Here is a 17,729-nt window from a genome sequence, read left to right as displayed (position 1 = left end):
TAGAAGAGGTAGGGTTGGGAAAGCACGATCTGGCAACTGTGTCTCACCCCTGCCCTATCCAGCCCACCAGCTGCTGACATGATGGACATGCCACAGAAGCAAGGGATCCCTGCTCCCCAGGCAGCTTTGCACTGTAACCTTGGGACCACGGGAATTCGTCAGTCCACTGGGTGATGTTTACTTTAACACCAAAATTACTTTTTTGTTTGGACTTGTACTTTTAAATTTTATTGCTTTTAATGTGTTCCCCAAATGAAAAAATAACTTCAGAGGTGCTTTATACAAATGCTGGTTTCATAAAAACATTTCAGTTTAAGCTTTTCAGAACCTAAGGGTAAAGAGAAAAACAAATCTGCAATCGCACAGCACTAATATGTTTTCTTTAAATGTATATGCATAAATTACTTTTTACTTTATTTCTGAACATACATAAAGGTGGCTCAAGCAGTATATGAATGCCTACAGCCCCACCATCCAGCAACAACAATTTACCCATGACCAATCCCTTCCATTTCCTAAGTAGAAGCCAGACATCATATCATTTCATCCATAAATATTTCAGGACATATCTCTAAAAGTTAAGAATTATTTTATAAATGAAAGCACAATAACATGATCATAATTTCTTAATATCAGCAAATAGCAGTTCATATTTATATTTCTATAATTTATTTTTAAAATTCTGCTTGTTACAGTTTCATACCCCTTATTATTAAGTTGATTGTTTTTCTTATTGTTGAGATGATTTTAAAATTTTTTTATTACGAAAAATGTCAAATCCACAAATGTAGAGAAAATAGTATGATATTCCCCTGTACCCATCATTCATCTTCAACAATGATCTCTATTTGGCCAATCTTGCTTCATCTACATTCCCCTTTCACTGGCCGTTTATCAAGCAATCCCTGGCAACATTTCCTGTCGTTGGCTGTGCATTCTTAGCTTGATTGGAGGCAAGAAAATGTAGAGGTGTCCTCTAGTAGGCATTTTTACATTTATTTTATTTCTAAACCCCTGGAAAGCATTAGAGTATATGCAACATTTTGAGTGAATCAGATAAACTGCCACGTGGTATTTTGCTGGGGGATTGTGTGTGTGTGTGTGTGTGTGTGTGTGTGTGTGTGTGTGTGTGTGTGTGAAGCAATGTTTAAAATAAAACCAAATTCTAAACAAATGGCACTAATAGTCTCTGACATGAATACCAAACAGAATATTTGTGTCACACACATTCTGTCAGCTGTGCCCAGATCTTTAATAGTACGATTTTCCCAAGACTAATTGAATAAAAGCTAAAAAGAAAAAAATTAAGCCTAATTATAATTTTGGGAAAAAAGAAGAAAAATATAAAGAGACACCAACAGCTGGATCAGCTGGTTTAGATTCGAAATGGGGCCTGAATGATGACACTCCCATTGGCAAAGCTCCTGGGCTCCTCTCACACTCCTTCTAGGTTTAAAAATCCACTCTTTCCTGCCCTAGCTGGGTGGCTCAGTTGGTTGGAGTGTCATTCTGAGCACTGAAAGGTCACGGTTTTGATTTCCAGTCAGGGCACATACATAGGCTGTGGGTTCAATCCTTGGCCAGGGCACTTATGGGAGGCAGCCCATGGATGTTTCTCTCACATTGATGTTTCTCACTCTCTCTCTCCCTTCTTTCTAAAATCAATTTTAAAAAATCTTAAAATCAATAAAAATATTTCCTTTGGTGAGGATTAAAAAAATAATCCACTGTTTCCCTAAAAGTTCTTGGGAGACCTTTGAGAATGGTGTGTCTCCTTGCCTAGGATAGAGAAGTAGTTCATACTTTGGGGTCTTATAAGGTAACAACACAGGTCATGATTTGGTGAGATTTACTACTGCGATTACTTTGTTTTGTCTTGTGGAGACTTACCATGAAATCCAAGACTAATGAAATCCTGATAACTGTGAAATCCCGATAACTGTGAAATCACAGTCTGTCACCATATTGCTCATTCTGCGGTTGCCACCACAAGCAAATGACAAATGACAGCCACATTGGCTTGTACACCATTAAAAACCCATGGGGTAATGAAAACTTGTCATGGGGTAGGTCAAGCAAATAGCAAGACAAGAGATGTTGACTATTTTCAGTGCTAGAAGAAAATCTGAGCAAACAAGAAGTGATTGGTTAGGATTGTAAATTGGTTAAATACTTTTGCAAAAGGTTTGGCAGTACCTATTAAAGCGTATACCCTATGATCCAGCAATTCCACTTTATGGCACTAGAGGTCAGAATCGTGCCTACCCTGGGGTAACTGGCGAGGGGGGCATGAGTGAGCCATCTGGGGCTCTGGAAATGTTCTATGTCTTGATCTGGTGTAGGTCCCATGGGTGTAGACATAGGTGAACATTCATTAAACAGTATATTCTATATTTGTGCGCTCTCCTGTAAGATATACCTCAAAAAAGAAAAGTAATTCATAAAAATTCCAAATAAAGAGGCTTTCGCAAAGTGCTGGCAATTTAAGAGGATCTCTGTCTCTTACTTAAGACAAAATACTGTGCTCACCAGGAATTCATTACAGCTCTCAGGTAAAGAACCCCCAACCAAAAGGTGGAGGGTGGGGTATAGTCTCTACTGTCCCTCAAGACAGTAGATCTCTCCTGTCCCTTTCTCCAAGAATCTGGGTCCCACTGAGATAAACACCCACCTCTCCTAGAAGGGCACTGCTATATTTACAGGCGCTGATATAGACTTTATCTCTGGCACTTTTTGACTGTTCAAATGGCTTTTCTTTGATGAACTGATTCCAATGGTTGATCGGTCAGGTTGCTTCTGAATTGCCCTTTCTTGGCAAAGCCAAAATTGCCATATCATATCTCAAATTACTTTTTTAAATTAAATTAAATTAAATGGCAGGCTCTGTTGGTATTGCTTAATATTTGTTCATAATGTATGGTAGCCTCTGCCATTGTACATTGTGTTTGAGTGTCCTTTAGTTATTCATTTTGTGTTCAGTTATTCAGGAGCATCTATTCGGTAGTAATTCATTGAAAACCACCATAGCTAAATAACTATGTTGTGATGCTACTAGCAGAATACCTGGTAAACATTGTTGCACCAAGTTCCTCTCTGTTCACAGACTGGAGAGAAATTGTGTTTTATAAAGGGATGCAGACCTGTACTTCAGGTCCTCTACCTAGGAAACTTTAATGGGCCCCTGGTGAGTCCAGCATTGTCTTCATCAAGAAACAACCTCTTCAATTGCAAGCCCCTTGCCAAGGAGGCAGACCTGATATAAGAGCATCAGGTTGTTAGCGGGTGTAGTTTCTAGTTTATGATGAAAAATGGGAAGAAAAAAAACAAAATCCCAAAGTTCAGAGAGCACAAAGAATCCTGGAATCAAAATATGGATAAATCCAAGTGCATTTTCTAGGTTAAAATGGTTTTATGTTTGTTTATATGTAGGCTTAGGAAATGTGATAGTATTAATGTAAGACTATGGCTATAATTTAAAGGGAATGATGCTAAATTGGGAAACAGTGATGCTACATGTAACAAAACTGAACACTATTTTATTATTCATCACAACCTTAAGGCATCTTTTAAATATGAAAAAAACAAACACAACAACCCTGTGAGGATATAATGAATTAAAGCTGTGAAAGTTTTCTGGACATAAAAATGCTCTATATTTCAAGGCATTACATCCCCTGGATATTTTTATTTGATTTTAAATCAAGGGACAATTTTTATGGTTGGGTAAACAGTCGAGAAAGATTCCATCAGCTGCTTTTGAATTATTATAATAGGAGGAAACATAGTACACCTTAGCTATTTAAAATATTTTTTAAAAGGTCAGGACATGTGTTCCACTTCATAGTATCAAACACAGAGCAAAATGACTCTAATTGAGAACATAACTTGAGCAAATGACTAGGTTAGAATGGCTAAGAGTTATAAATGTCTGAAATGTCTATTTCATGCACAATAGGGGAAATAGCACTAATTTCTAGAGTGTGCACATAATGATTAAATTAGCTCACAGAGATGAAAAGTATATCTGTGTGTACCCTGGACAAGAAATATCATATGATTAAGGAATGAGCCAATCAATTCTTTAGTGGGCAGCAATCACCATGAGAAAGGCCTCCACTGATTTCTCCTCCTTCCATCACATGATCACCTAGCTAGCCCATTTCCCCAGAATCCCATTACTCCACTCTGTAGTATCTACCAAACTAAATATAACACTATCTGCAACTCTGTTCCTTAGCCAATTGCTCTTTTTGGTCATGTTTACACCCTTTTAAAGGAGTCCCAATAGATGGACCATGTTTATGTTGGTAAAATGGAAAAGCCAACTAACCTTTGACTTTTGACTTAACCTCTGACCCAGCAGACACCAACATTTATATCTTCTCCTCAGCCTCAAACTGCTTTTGGAATAAGTTGGTAGACTCTAACAAGAGAGAGGTGTAAATAGACACAGTTATGCACACATCTAGTTTTCATGTACACATGTCTTTTTTGCTGCTCTTTCTCTCTTTAGATACTGACTCCTGGGCCCGACAAGCAAGATAAGGGCACCATCCCTCTCTTGTTTCAACATATCTGGCTGGGTGTGTGTGGTTGGAGAATATTCTAAGATGAGAGAAAACTGTCTGAGTGGCAGCAGGTTTAGAGGATGGGTACTGGAATAAAAGAACAGTCACAGTTGATGGGGACCCTGTCCACATCCCCTGTACATTAACCTTTCCACTCTATACTGACAGTATCCTACTCAAGCAGTGTCTGTGATTCTCTGCCTGAGGTTTTCTCTTGGCCTGAGAACTGAATAACCTAGAAGGGCCATGGAATAAGCATCCCATGAGAGCTCCCCTCACTTGCTATTGGATGGACTGAGAGGTAATACACTAGCTGCCTCGCCCTCGGTTGGGTATAACTCTGAGGCATGCTCTACCCTGTCTCCCACAGTTTCCCAGTGAGAGCAAGCCCAGGTGCCCCCAGAGGAAAATACTGCATAATGTACTCTTTCCTGCCATGTTTCCCTACTCCCCAATTAGCCTTCAAACCACCTCCCAAATAAGCTTCTTGCCCTCAAATCCTTATTTCAGGATCTGTGTCTGTGGGACCCAACCTAAGCCAGATGGGTTTAGACTCAAGGAATCATGCATAGCATTCAGAACTTGAAAACATGAATTTGAGCCTTGCCTTTACAATTTGCTTTCTGTGACCATAGGTGAGTTACTTTATCTCTCCAAGCCTCAGTTTCTTTATCTATAAAATAGGGATAATAGTACACCTTTGCCACCTAACAGTGTTGTTGGGAGGTACAAATGGGATAAATTACGTGAAAGCATTAAAAAATGTAAAGAGCCACACACATACTCATTATAGTTCATGAGGATTATTCTCTCCCCACCCCCAGGCAGGGATTCTTTTAAATATTTTATTCAAAATAATTATAGGCTCACAGGAAGTGGTAGCAATAGTGCAGAGTCCTGTATACCCTTCCCCTTGCTTTCCCAGTGATGACATCTAATATGATGATAGTAGGATATCAAAACCAGGAAATTGGTGTTGCTAAACTACTGTTAACTAGGCTGTTGACCTTATTCAGCTTTATGCTTTTTAAGTACTTACCAATCTGCCATTCCATTTCTCTGCAGTTCTCTGGCCTCCGCTCTCCCTATCTCTAGTGATCTTTGAGGGGTCTAAACTAGCCAATTGGACCACGAACTCTTAGTGTTCACCACATGAGAGCAGGTTCTGACTTAACACCTTCAACCACTGTCCTAGCCATACTTCAAAACTAGAACAAAATTTTCCTTTCTAATGCTGCCTCTTGGCCAACACCATGTAGTTTCACAGATGAAATCTTAAGCTCCTGGATCCTGCTAAGCAACTTCCTAAAATGGTGAATGCAGCAGTTACCAAAAAAGCTGTTTCCAATGATGAATTGGATAACAATATTTTCATTAGAAGGTTAATACATTTTCTTTAGTTGCTTTAGAAGTCTTGGATAAATGCCTCCTTGTTTAGGTGATTCATATTCTTCTTAATTTTTCAAGTTGTCCTGTCACCCTTTCCTTAGTACTCCTGGGATTTCACCTTTAGTGCCCAGAAAAAAAGTGGGGGGAACCTTTTCTCCATCAATCCTCCAATGAAGAGAAGGGTCGTGGGGTAGTTCACAGTAGCGCCTCAGTAATCTCCTATTCTCTGCTTGAATGCAACCATTATTCCTCCTTGAACAGATAATTTATCTCCTCCTTGACTGGCTTCTTGGTTAAAGGTTAACGAAAATGACATCCCCTTCAAGTTCAAACCCGTGGAATGCACAGACCCCTGCTGCCAACAAAGTCTTTCAAACCAAGGCAACAAAATGTAACAGAGCCAGGTCTCAGAAACTGCTGTCATTTCCCTTTCTTCTTGATGCTTATGGGGTTTGCTGACCATTCTTATCTTCTGAAAACACTTTAAAACACACATTTTCAAGGACCTAAGCTTGTTCTTCTGGGTCCATTTTCCAAGTGCTGGAGAGATGTCTCTCAGAGCCAACCCTCCACTCTTCTCTCATAAGTTCTCTCTTGGGGCTCTCCCCTTCCTTCCCGGCTTCAAGACATTAGCTCTACAAATATTATTCCAAAACTAAATCTCATTCCCAATCTCACTCAAGAAATGTGACCTCATATTCCACTTGCCTTCAAGTACCATCTCAATTGGTGGGGCCCCATTCTCACAGTTGCCTGGACTCAATCTCTCAGGCTTCTTTGATTCCTTATTAAGAATCTGCTGGAACTGACTGTTGGTTTGAGTCCAGGCAACTGGACAAACTCAATAATGCTTTAGAAAAACATCACAGACCAATGTGAAAGGACAACAGCCTGGCTCTGCTGAACCCAACCCACAAATCAAACACTCAAGCACTCCATGCCCAGTTCCAGATCACTGGTTTTTGCTTCAGTTATTCTTTATCAAAGCTATTCTACTGACTCTCTTCAACCTGTGAAATTCCACCCAGGCTTCAAGGATCTGGACACTCTTAGCCTCATTCTTATCATTTGTTGGCACTAATGCTATACCACCTGGTATTGTTTGCTAATTTTCCATATCCTTTAGCTTCCTCAACTATACTGCAAGCTCCTTAGGGACAGAGATAATGTCTTCTACCTTTCTTCAATCTCCATAGCATCTCAGGATCTGCCTCATTCAGAGAAGTGGCACCTTATATTTCTCATGATGGGCTGATATCCATATTCCACCAGTTTCAATAAAAATAGAAGACAATGAAACCAATTTTTCCTGAGCAGCTGTGATGTACCACAGCCTTCTCTAACCACTTAATCTAATGTAAGTGCTGCACTCCCCCATCTATCACATTACCCAGTTTTGTCATCTTCATATCACCTATTGCTACCTGAAATGATCATATTCAGTTATTTATTTATGTGACAGATGTTTTGCTGTTCCCCCCCCAGATCCTTCTTTCAGGACTATGGTTCTCATTCCTCTGTGTGTTGGGAGTGATGGCTACTGAGTATTCTCAGCTGAATGTCCCTCTGAATTGTCCTTGGAAGGGACCACATAGCCTTTGATCACACTCTTTGCCTGGGGAAGCCTGGATTTAATGACTGATCCAAGTGAGGGTATAATGGCTGACATACTTGCCTTGTCTGGGGGCAACTCTGAACGGCAATCCCAGTTTTTGAGCTTCTATGGGGTTGGCAGAAGCCCCTGTTATATCTGCATCACAGTTCAACTTCTCCCTGCCAGGCTGTCTTCCCTCACTCCCCTGCCAGTGTCTTTCCTAAGAACATTCACTCTGCCATGCAGATCTCCATTGCAGCCTGTTTCCAGGGAACTAGGCTTAAGACAGTTTACTTGTTCATTGTCTGTTCTCCTCACTAGAATGTTCTATGACAGCAATGACCTTATCTGTCCCATTTATGGCTGGACCTAAAATAATGTCTGGTGCTCAAAAAATATTTGTGGACTATGAATGAATGAACAAATGGCTTTTATGTCACTAAATCTCCAATTCTACCTCATTTTCTACATGACAAAGGAAGAGAACCAGCACACCTCACTGTTCCTGTAGCAGCTGAAAGCCTAAAGCATCTTGCTTTCCATGCTCTGAGCCCCACCGCTCTGTCCCATCCTTGATCCTCAGAAGAGCTATGCCCCATGAGTTTCCCTTAGCCTCTCCCATCCCCCATTTCTTAGCAGACTCAGCTCTTGCTGTGCTTACAGCCTCTGAGTTACCACCAGTCCCAGAACCAATCCTTTCAGAGATAAGTCATGTATATGAAGAGACAGTCTTTTTTGGCTATTCACTGATTTCTTGTCTTTATTCTATGAAGGGAAGAGCTGATATTTGAAGGCCAAGAGCAGGTATTGTCCATATTATATACACCCCACTGCAATCTGAACTGACCTGCTTGGGAATAATGACCTCAGGATTATGTTTTGAGTGTGTTTTTTCCTACTGCACTCTTCCCAGTATTCCTAACATCTACCTTAGCTTGCAAGTCACTGTTTTCTGCAATAAATGAAGCTGAGTTGCATCTCCTTTGTATAGAGTGAATATTACCTTTGTGAACTGACCTCACTAGCTCTCTTCTTGCACTGGCCATATGGTCTCGCCTCTGCTCAGTTTTCTAGGGCTATGTGCAGGGAATCTAATAATGGATTCCAGCCAGCCTCTGGGCTATTATGCAAATAGGAATCTTCTAGCACCCCCACACCCCTTGAGAATCACTCTAATTAATTAAGCTTAAAACACACTAACACATACACTTCTCTTCATGGTGTTAGGTGGGGTTAACACTGCTCTATTTTGGGGTGTGGCTCTACTTTTAAGGATAAGGAGCACAGGATTTTATGACCCTGGTTACTTAAATGCTCAATCTCATTAAGCTCCTAAAATTATCACCTACTACCAGGGTATCCCAATGGGCTGTTTTCCCTGCCAATATTTATGCATTTTAGGCATTTTGTTAGGTGCATACAAGTTTAAAATTGCTTTATCTTTCTGAAGAATTGAATCCTGTGTAATGATCTAGTGACCCCTTCTAACTCTGATCATGTTTTTTATCTTAAAGTCTATATTCCCTCATATAATTACCTGGTGCATCTTTTTTCCCCTGTTATTTTCTACCCTTCTGCATTCTGATGCCTTTAAGTGTGGCTTTTGTAAAGAACATAGAGCTACATTTAAGAACATCCTATCTGACAATTTCTGTTTTTAACTGGCTAGTTTAATTCACTTGTATATATGGTAATAGTAATCTGTATTTGGACTTGTTTGCCACCTGATTTTTTTGTTTTTTATTTGTCCTGCTTTTCCTGGAATTTTTTTCTTTCTTATTTCTTGCCATTTTTTGGATTGTTTGTTGTTTATCATCTGTTGGTGGTCGTATTTGTTTGTTTCCTTACTTTGTTGTTCCTTTTTACTTGTTTGGACTTTATAGACTCTTTTTATTTATGTATTGATTACTCTTGGAATTTTGTCATATACACTTAACTTACAAAGTCAAAAATTAAATAATATTTTAACTTCCCTATAGAATAGGGATTGGCAAACTATTACCCAGTGATCAAATATGCCCACCAACTGCCTTTATAAATAAAGGTATTATTCTTTTTAAAAAAAACTTATTAAAGTACAGTCAGCATATAATATTATGTTAGTTTTAGGTGTATAATGTAAATAAAGTTTTATTAGAACAGAGCATGTTCTTTATTTGTGTACTGTCTATGGCTGCTTTCACGCTACAATGGCAGAGTTTCATAGTCATGACTAAGACTATACGGTATGCAAAACTTAGAATATTTATTATCTGCCCCTTTACTGAAAAAGTTTACCAACCTCTGTTCTCTAATGTTACTCTTAAGATCTTGGGAGATTTTAACTCTGATCTCCCCTCTCCTCATTTGCATGTGATTATTGTCCAATATTTCATTTTTTGTAATTTTTTCTTAACATTATAAATTCATTAGTATTCCTTTTTGCCAAATATTATTTGCTCACATGTATATATATTTTTACATATTTGCTAATATGTATATATGATTTTATTGTTCACTATTCCTTTTTGTGTCTCAGGTCATCCTTCTGACATAATTTTCCTTCTCTCTGAAGTACATCTTTCAGAAGACATTCTTTTACTGAAAATCTTTTGGTAGCAAATCCCTCTATTTTTGTGTATTTATACATATCTTAATTTTACTCTCCTTTCTAAAATAAGTTTTGACTACAGCATTCTAAGCTGTAAGTTATTTTCTCTCAAAAATTAAAAAATAGTATGCCACTCTCTTCTGATTTCCATTTTTTGTTGAAGGCAACTGTAAGCAAAATTGTCATTCCTTTGAGGATGATCCATCTTTTCCTTCTGGTCCTTTTTAAGATCTCCTGGCAATTGGTGTTCTGTAGTTGAATTATGATGTGCTTAGGCATAAATTTCCCCCCTTTTAAATATCTTCTTTGATAAATGTTTTGATTCCTGGATATATGTTATGCTTTTCATCAACTTTGGAAGAGTCATGCCATTATCTCTACAAATCTCTCTCTGTCTGCCTCTCTCTCTCCTCCCTCCCTCCCTCTCTCTCTCTCTCTTTTCTCTCTCTCTCCCCCTCTCTCTCTTATTCTAAAACACCAACTAGATTTATGTTTTCTAACCTCCAATCATTTAATCTCTCTTTCATATTTTCTATCTCCTTCCCTCTCTTCATCTGGATTTAATTTATTGTTTAACCAGTCCATTTGGGTTTTTTGTTTCAATAATTGTATTTTTATTTACAGAAATTTTCCATTAAAAGAATCTTCCTGGTTATTTCTGCTAGCCTATTGTTGCCTGCTCATCTCTGTGATTGCATCTTTTATGTCTTTAAACATTTCATACGTAGCTTTTCTGTATTCTGTATTGGAAAAGTTCTATATCTCCAATCATTGTGGAGATCAGAATCTATTGTATGTTGTTTATGCTGCCTCTGGCTCATGGTGGCTTGCCTTAGCTCATTGCCAAATCATTGCCTGATTCTAATCTGTGGGAATCCTGGAGGTCTAAATTAGAAAAGGTTTTTCTGAAAGAGGACTTACTTCAACTGAAAGTCAGAGACATCTCTGATCTAAGACCACTGCAGCCACTCTGGGGATCTTTTAGTAAATGGGTCCTGGAACCAGCATTCCTGTCTCAATGCTGGCCCACTTCCCAGCATTCCTATAAATGTTGCTTTGGTATCTACCTTCAGGGCATTCCCCACACACTTATCGCTTGCAGTTTAAGGGTTCCTGCTCTGGTCCAAACTTGGATTAGTTTTTACCTGGGGGGGGGGGGGGGCGTGATGTTGTGGAAGCCTTTGGAAATCTTTCTAACCACTTGCAAGACCAGAAATGCCTTGAAGAGTGTTTTATATCAAAAATATAGCTGCTGGCAGAGCTCAGTGGTTGAGCATTGGCCCATGAACCAGGAGATCAGGGTTTGATTCCCAGTCAGGACACATACCCGGGTTGTGGGCTCGATCCCCAGTAGGGGGCGTGGAAGAGGTAGCTCATCAGTGATTCTCTCTCATCACTGATGTTTCTCTCTCTCTCTTTCCCCTCTTTCTGAAATCAATAAAGATATATATTTTAAAAAAGAATATAGCTGCTATGCAGTGGGAGGCTTCCTCAGAGCATACCTTCCACCCCTAATACACAAACACATACACCACCACCATATTGCCAGAAGCAGAAGGTTGATTGTTAAACTTTAAAACATTCTTTTTTAAGGGGAAATCTAGTTGAAAAAAATGCCATTATTCATTGTTTCACTTACCATACCAAATAAAAAACTAGCTTTCTTATTTAGTCACTATTTTATCATCCTTAATATTGAGAATGGCTATGGGTCTCAAGATACTTCCTTCTGCCCAGCTGGGTGTGGCTCAGCGGTTGAGCGTTGACCTAGGATCCAGGCGATCGGGGTTCGATTCCCAGTCAGGGCACATGCCCGGGTTTCGGGCTCCATCCCCAGTGGGGGGGGGGAGGCAGCCAATCAATGACTCATCACTGATGTTTCTAACTCTCTCCCTCTCCTTTCCTCTCTCTGAAATCAATAAAGATATATTTAAGAAAAAAAAGATACTTCCTTCTTATGTGCAAAGTTGACAGTTTGGCATATGGTACCTAAAGATAGGCCCTGTATCATAAGTTAATTTGCCTTTAGAAGTGGGCCCTGACGATCTTGGCCACTTGCCTTAATCTTACATACACATTGAAACTGTTGGTACTTCAGCACTACAGGAAGGCGTTATTTAGTCTTCATAGTTTGCTATTCTAAACCCATGTTTTTGTTAAGTCATTTCTCATTACCACTTAGAGAGAAAAGCAGGTGGTCCACTCCAGATTCCTTTCAATGTTTCTCACTATTGATCTTACTGAGATGACTCAAACCCCCCAAACTTCCATCTCTTTCTCCTCAACATTTAGTGAATTAAGTTGATCAACTAAAGTGAAAAACTAGCTGCCACATCCTCCTCTTACCTGATACCACTCAATTCTGGATTAGGCATCGGGATAAGGGGACTAATCTGACAAATGTGAAAACAAACACTGGTATATGCTGATTTCTCCTTCTTTGAACCCCTGCTATGGCACAAGGGGAAAACTCCTCATCCAGTATCAGTGTTGTAGACAAGTGTCTCATTGCAAGGCTTCTTCCACCATTGGGCAAACTACTTGTATTCAAAGGTCCCCACAGAAACAGAGTGTGCTGTTACAGAAAGGGCAGAAACCTTTAAGCAGGTGGCCTTGGGAGAAGTGGGGCAAATTGGGTGGGAAAAGCGTGGGAAACATTTCAACCATTCTGAGAAGACTACAAAGGGAAGAAGAGAACTTCACATTTATTCAATTCTTATTATGGACCTCGTACTTCTCTTTATTTCATATTTATGCCTCTATGGGTTTTTTTTTAAATTTAAATTTTATTTTTTGGCTGAACCTAATCCTACTGCTACTTTTTAGTTGAACATAATCCTAACTAATTAAAATCCCTGAGACAAGTGTAGCTGGTAGATCTAAATTTTAACCCACATCTGGGATGAAAGGACGAGCAATGAAATAAATTAATTTTTCTCTAAGATTGTTCTCCACACACTGATTTTCATGTTTTTATGGGCCAAACCTATAGTTTTTAGGATTCATTCACTACCTTGCCTGTACACAGTGCTATTCTTTGATCCCATCATGAGGGGTCCTATCTTTAGCCTTGATCATTAGAGAGTCACACTCTGGCTGTGCCCCTTCTTACAGAGCAAAGAGCCAGCAAGGCCAATACCTTCTAGACCATGATTTGGGTGATCAAAACTTTGGAATTCCCTAACCAAATGACCACAGCCAATTTCCATAGATGCATGGGCTTCTCCCCTGGATCCTCTTCCTAAGGGCAGATTATGTAGCCAGTATGAATACCATATGCTAGAAGTAAGGCTAACAGTTAGCTGTTTGCAGGGAGGTATGAGTAGAATTTAGGTGAATACTCCAGCCCATTGGTCCACTGGCCTCCCACAAGGCTCCTTACACCGGGAGATGGAGTCTAGGAGGGTGAGTGATCTATAGGCTGCTCACTAGAGCTTACTCTCCCCATGCCATTAGGATCCAATAGGGAACTCCAAGAAGACCAATCATTTTTAATTCATACCTAGTCTACTGGGTCTTAATAAGGTTTATTTGTCAAGGTAGGAGGATGGACATGTTTTGATTAACAGTTTATTCGCTTGTTTATAACTTTTAAGTATTTAGATATATATAGGGCTTCCATTTGTACTCTAGCTCCAGGTCTTACAAACATTAGGGGTAAGCCTGTTTGTGCAAAAGCTTATGTACTACTTCTTACCTCTAAAATAGCTAATGTAGCACAGTCCCACGACCTTCCTTCTGGGTTGTTTTCATGTCACTTTCTCTATTATTTTCTTGTTTTCTCCATAAAGTTCTTCTTGGGCTGTAATAAATCATTTGTAGACAGGGACCTGTCTATTTCTTTTATAGCCCCCTGGTCCTTTAGCACAAAGTGTTCTGGGTACATTGGTTTTATGTCCAGTAAGTCGTAACCCTGGATGAACATCAGAATTGCAAGGGGAATGCTTTAAAAAAATGAATCCTTAGCCCCATCCTAGTAATTCTGATTCTGAAATTTGGGCAGAGGTTGAGAAATCTTTATTTTTTTAAAGTTCCACAAATTCTGAAGGACAGCCATGGCAGAGACACTCAATACAGTGACCAACTTAAACATTCACTGACGACTAGAGACTAATGTCCTTAGATATAGAAGAACAAAGGTGAGGAAATGAGAATGGGGTGAATTAAGAAGTTGAAATCTCTGTGTCTTCCAGTTCTTCATTCTTCTAAGCTTTAGGGTACTGCATCTGTGTCTCATTTCTACTGGTCTCTTGGGTGTGTTGGATAACCATCATTAGCATTTTTCATGGCACAAAGCTTGATCATGAATTTCAAAATCAGGGTGATAGCTGGTAGCTCTCAAATGTGTATCTGTACCACACATTTTTTAAAAATATGTTTTCATTGATTTTTTTGGAGAGAAAAAGGGAGAGGGAGAGAGAGAGAACCATCAATGTGTGAGAGAGAAATAATGATTGGTTGCCTCCTGAATCCACCCCAACAGGGGATCAAACCCACAACCTGGGCATGTGCTCTGACCAGGAATTGAACCAGTGACCTTTCAGTGCACAGGACAATGTCCAACCAACTGAGCCACACTGGCCAGCGCACCTCCTTACATTTTTTTGAGGCTATACTCTTAATCTCCTACCACAGTAATTGGCATAGAGTAGATATTTATTAAATGTTTATCAAAATATCTTGCCTGAGTTCAAGGAGCATTGCATTTGGTTCTGGGAAAACATTAGGATCACTGGAACTTTATATTCATAGTCCTTCAAAGAAATGAGCTAAGTGTTCTTTTTAGTTTCATATAACTACAGACAAATGAACTTATTTAGTAGGCAATTACTAGACTTTAAAAATCCAAATCACCTTAAAGAATACCTGTCAACCCCTCCTGCTTTATCCTTCATGGCCATTTTAACCAAGACTTCTGATGCTCACATTTTAAATATTCCCATCATTTAAAATATAGTCAGGTTCAATGATATGCAATCACAACCTGCTTGAAGCCTTTAACAGATCATTCATTTTATTTTATTTTAAGAAAAAGGTAAGTCCTTCTAGAAAACCAAAAACACATAGCAAAGCTGAAATCCAACAAACATTTCGATAATGTTAAACAGGAAAATTTTAGAGCTGGGAGCCAGATGTCCTGAAAACTTTTTCTAAGGAAAAATCTTTGAGATGAACTGCTTCAGTTGGTTTGCTGCCCAGCATTTTTTCATTGGAGCTGCTATTGCACAAGATTGCAACAATAGCTTGATCTTCGTCTGGATCTCAGTTATTTTTGGCCCCAATAGGTTGGGATTATTTTCAATAACTGCACCGGAAACAGTACTGTCAAGTCCCTTCTTTGTTTTAGGCCACAGATCTTGACTGAAAATAGTACAATGGCTTCATTAGGGACTATAAAAGGCTCACACTAGAAATCCTTGGGAAGCCACAATAGAAAAATACCAAGGCTGTTTAGGAGGATGAATAGAAAGAACTATCTACCACTGGGTCAATTAAACATGCTGGTCCTCCTTTACTGGAAAAAGTGGGTGCCTGAGTCTCACCATTTGGGGTCTACTTCTTGCAATAACTTCACTGACCCCACAAAGCACCAAGCAGGAGTTGTTGGGGCTTGACTCGGGGTCATCAGACTTGATGCTTTCATTTAAGCCACACTGGGAAATGAGTACCACTGCTAGGTTTCCTTGAAGAAAAATGCTAAATTGAAACCAACCCCACTGCCAGTGTTTCTCAGAATTAAAGGAGCCTGCTAAGTGAGACAATTGTAAAGTATCATCTCTTCCACTCTCCTTTTTGCCAGAATATTCTATTAACTTAGCAACATTCAGAGCTTTGTCAGGATTCCATATTACAGTCCACACACTTAATTGGGACCATACAGAGAGAATGGCAAGCATGGGCTAAGTTTCCCAAGGGCTTAGAATTATTGAAAAGTCACACAGTATGGGCTGCAATTAAGGGGGCCCAGCAGGGGGACACAGCCTAGATTATCTTGGTCTGCTTGACTTTTCCTCATATGTTAGAATAAAAAAAAATTAGAATCTTAAGCCAGAAAAAAGTCTTTAAGATAATCCTCTTGATTTTTTAAATAAAATGCCTGAAACCCAGAGTGGTATAGCAACTAGATTGAGATTAAAGGTCACGCAACTGGGTTGCGGTTAACTCTTGCCTATTTGTTAATGTTCAACTATGAGAATATTCTGGTAGCTAATGATAGACAGTGAAAAGATTTAAGTGAATGAGGGTTAGCTACTCCAACCCAGCCTCAGGAAAAGATTAAGAGGAAAGCAATTCTCCAACCATATTCTACTGTCTTGCATAAAAAGTTCACTTGAAAGTAGGCACAACAACATAGCATGATAGGACTATGTTATCACTATAGAAAGTGTCGGGCAATAAGAAATCCTCCAAAACCAATGGTTGGGCAAGGGTCCATTTAGAGTTCAATTCTTGGCATCATCCCTAAGGGTACAAGCCATGGATGTCACTAGATTCTTATATCTGGTTCATGCAACAGTAGGCAGTATTACAAAAATAATAGGGGCAGATCCACATATCTTGAGTTCACATGATTTCAACAAAGACAGCTTATTTCAACATCTGTCATGCTAATAAACAAGTCATTCGTTTCACCAGTAAAACCTCTTTCCGACATTTGCTATGCTCAGTAACAAAGCCTAGGTGATCTAGATAGCAGACCAGTCCTGAGGTGTGCATGCTTGATTCATACCTGGATTATTGCTTAACCTAAATTTGACATATGTAATGTCACTCTAAAATTGGTGAAGAATATTTAAGTAAATTTCAGACAGTATAACAAACTGCTTAGTGATAGCATAAGAATCTGAACCCGGGTCTTCTGACTTCCACTCCAAAATCTTTTCCAAAGGATCACCTGTCTCTCTTCCAATAAAAAATAAATATTAGAAAGTTTTCTAAACATATACTAGAAAAGATGTCAAAAAACTAAATCATGCATGCCCATGAAATTGGGATTCTCTGAAACTGGTCTTTAGGAACCCAGATGAATGGGTCATACATCTTCTACAAAGAGGTATGTTTCAGAGCTGTCTCAGAACCCACCTTCTCAGAGTCCCACAGAGCCATCAGCAGAAGCACAGGGTGACCTCTCGTAATCGTGGTGCAGGGGACTCTACAACAAACTGTCTTGCACACAAGTAATTTTGCCTTTTGGCTTATCTGAGTGGCCTGTGGGGTATGGTAAGATGTACCCATAAGAGGCACTGAAGAAATACATGTCAAGCTAAATTGTGCTGAAAACCCTGCAGGTTCCCAGGGACCCGGGGGGTGGGGTGGGGGAGTTGGAAATGTCTGTGGAGCACTGATTTAGTCTTAGAACTGTTTGTGCTGAATCATTCTCTAAGATTTTTGTATAATCTCATGACCCTTGCCTTTGGCTGCATGTTAGATTACTTGAGCAGGTTGTGAAAACTTTCAATGCTCAGTCCTATGATAGAGCAATTAGATCAGGATCTCTGGGGGTGGGATCCACGCATTCGTGTTCTTTTTTAAATGTTCTCTGATAACTTCAATGAGACCTAATTGTCTATTCAGTGCTTCTCAAACT

This window comes from Miniopterus schreibersii (assembly GCF_964146895.1).
Source record: "Miniopterus schreibersii genome assembly, chromosome: X".
Taxonomy (NCBI): domain Eukaryota; kingdom Metazoa; phylum Chordata; class Mammalia; order Chiroptera; family Miniopteridae; genus Miniopterus; species Miniopterus schreibersii.
Note: the sequence above shows the minus strand (reverse complement) of the source record.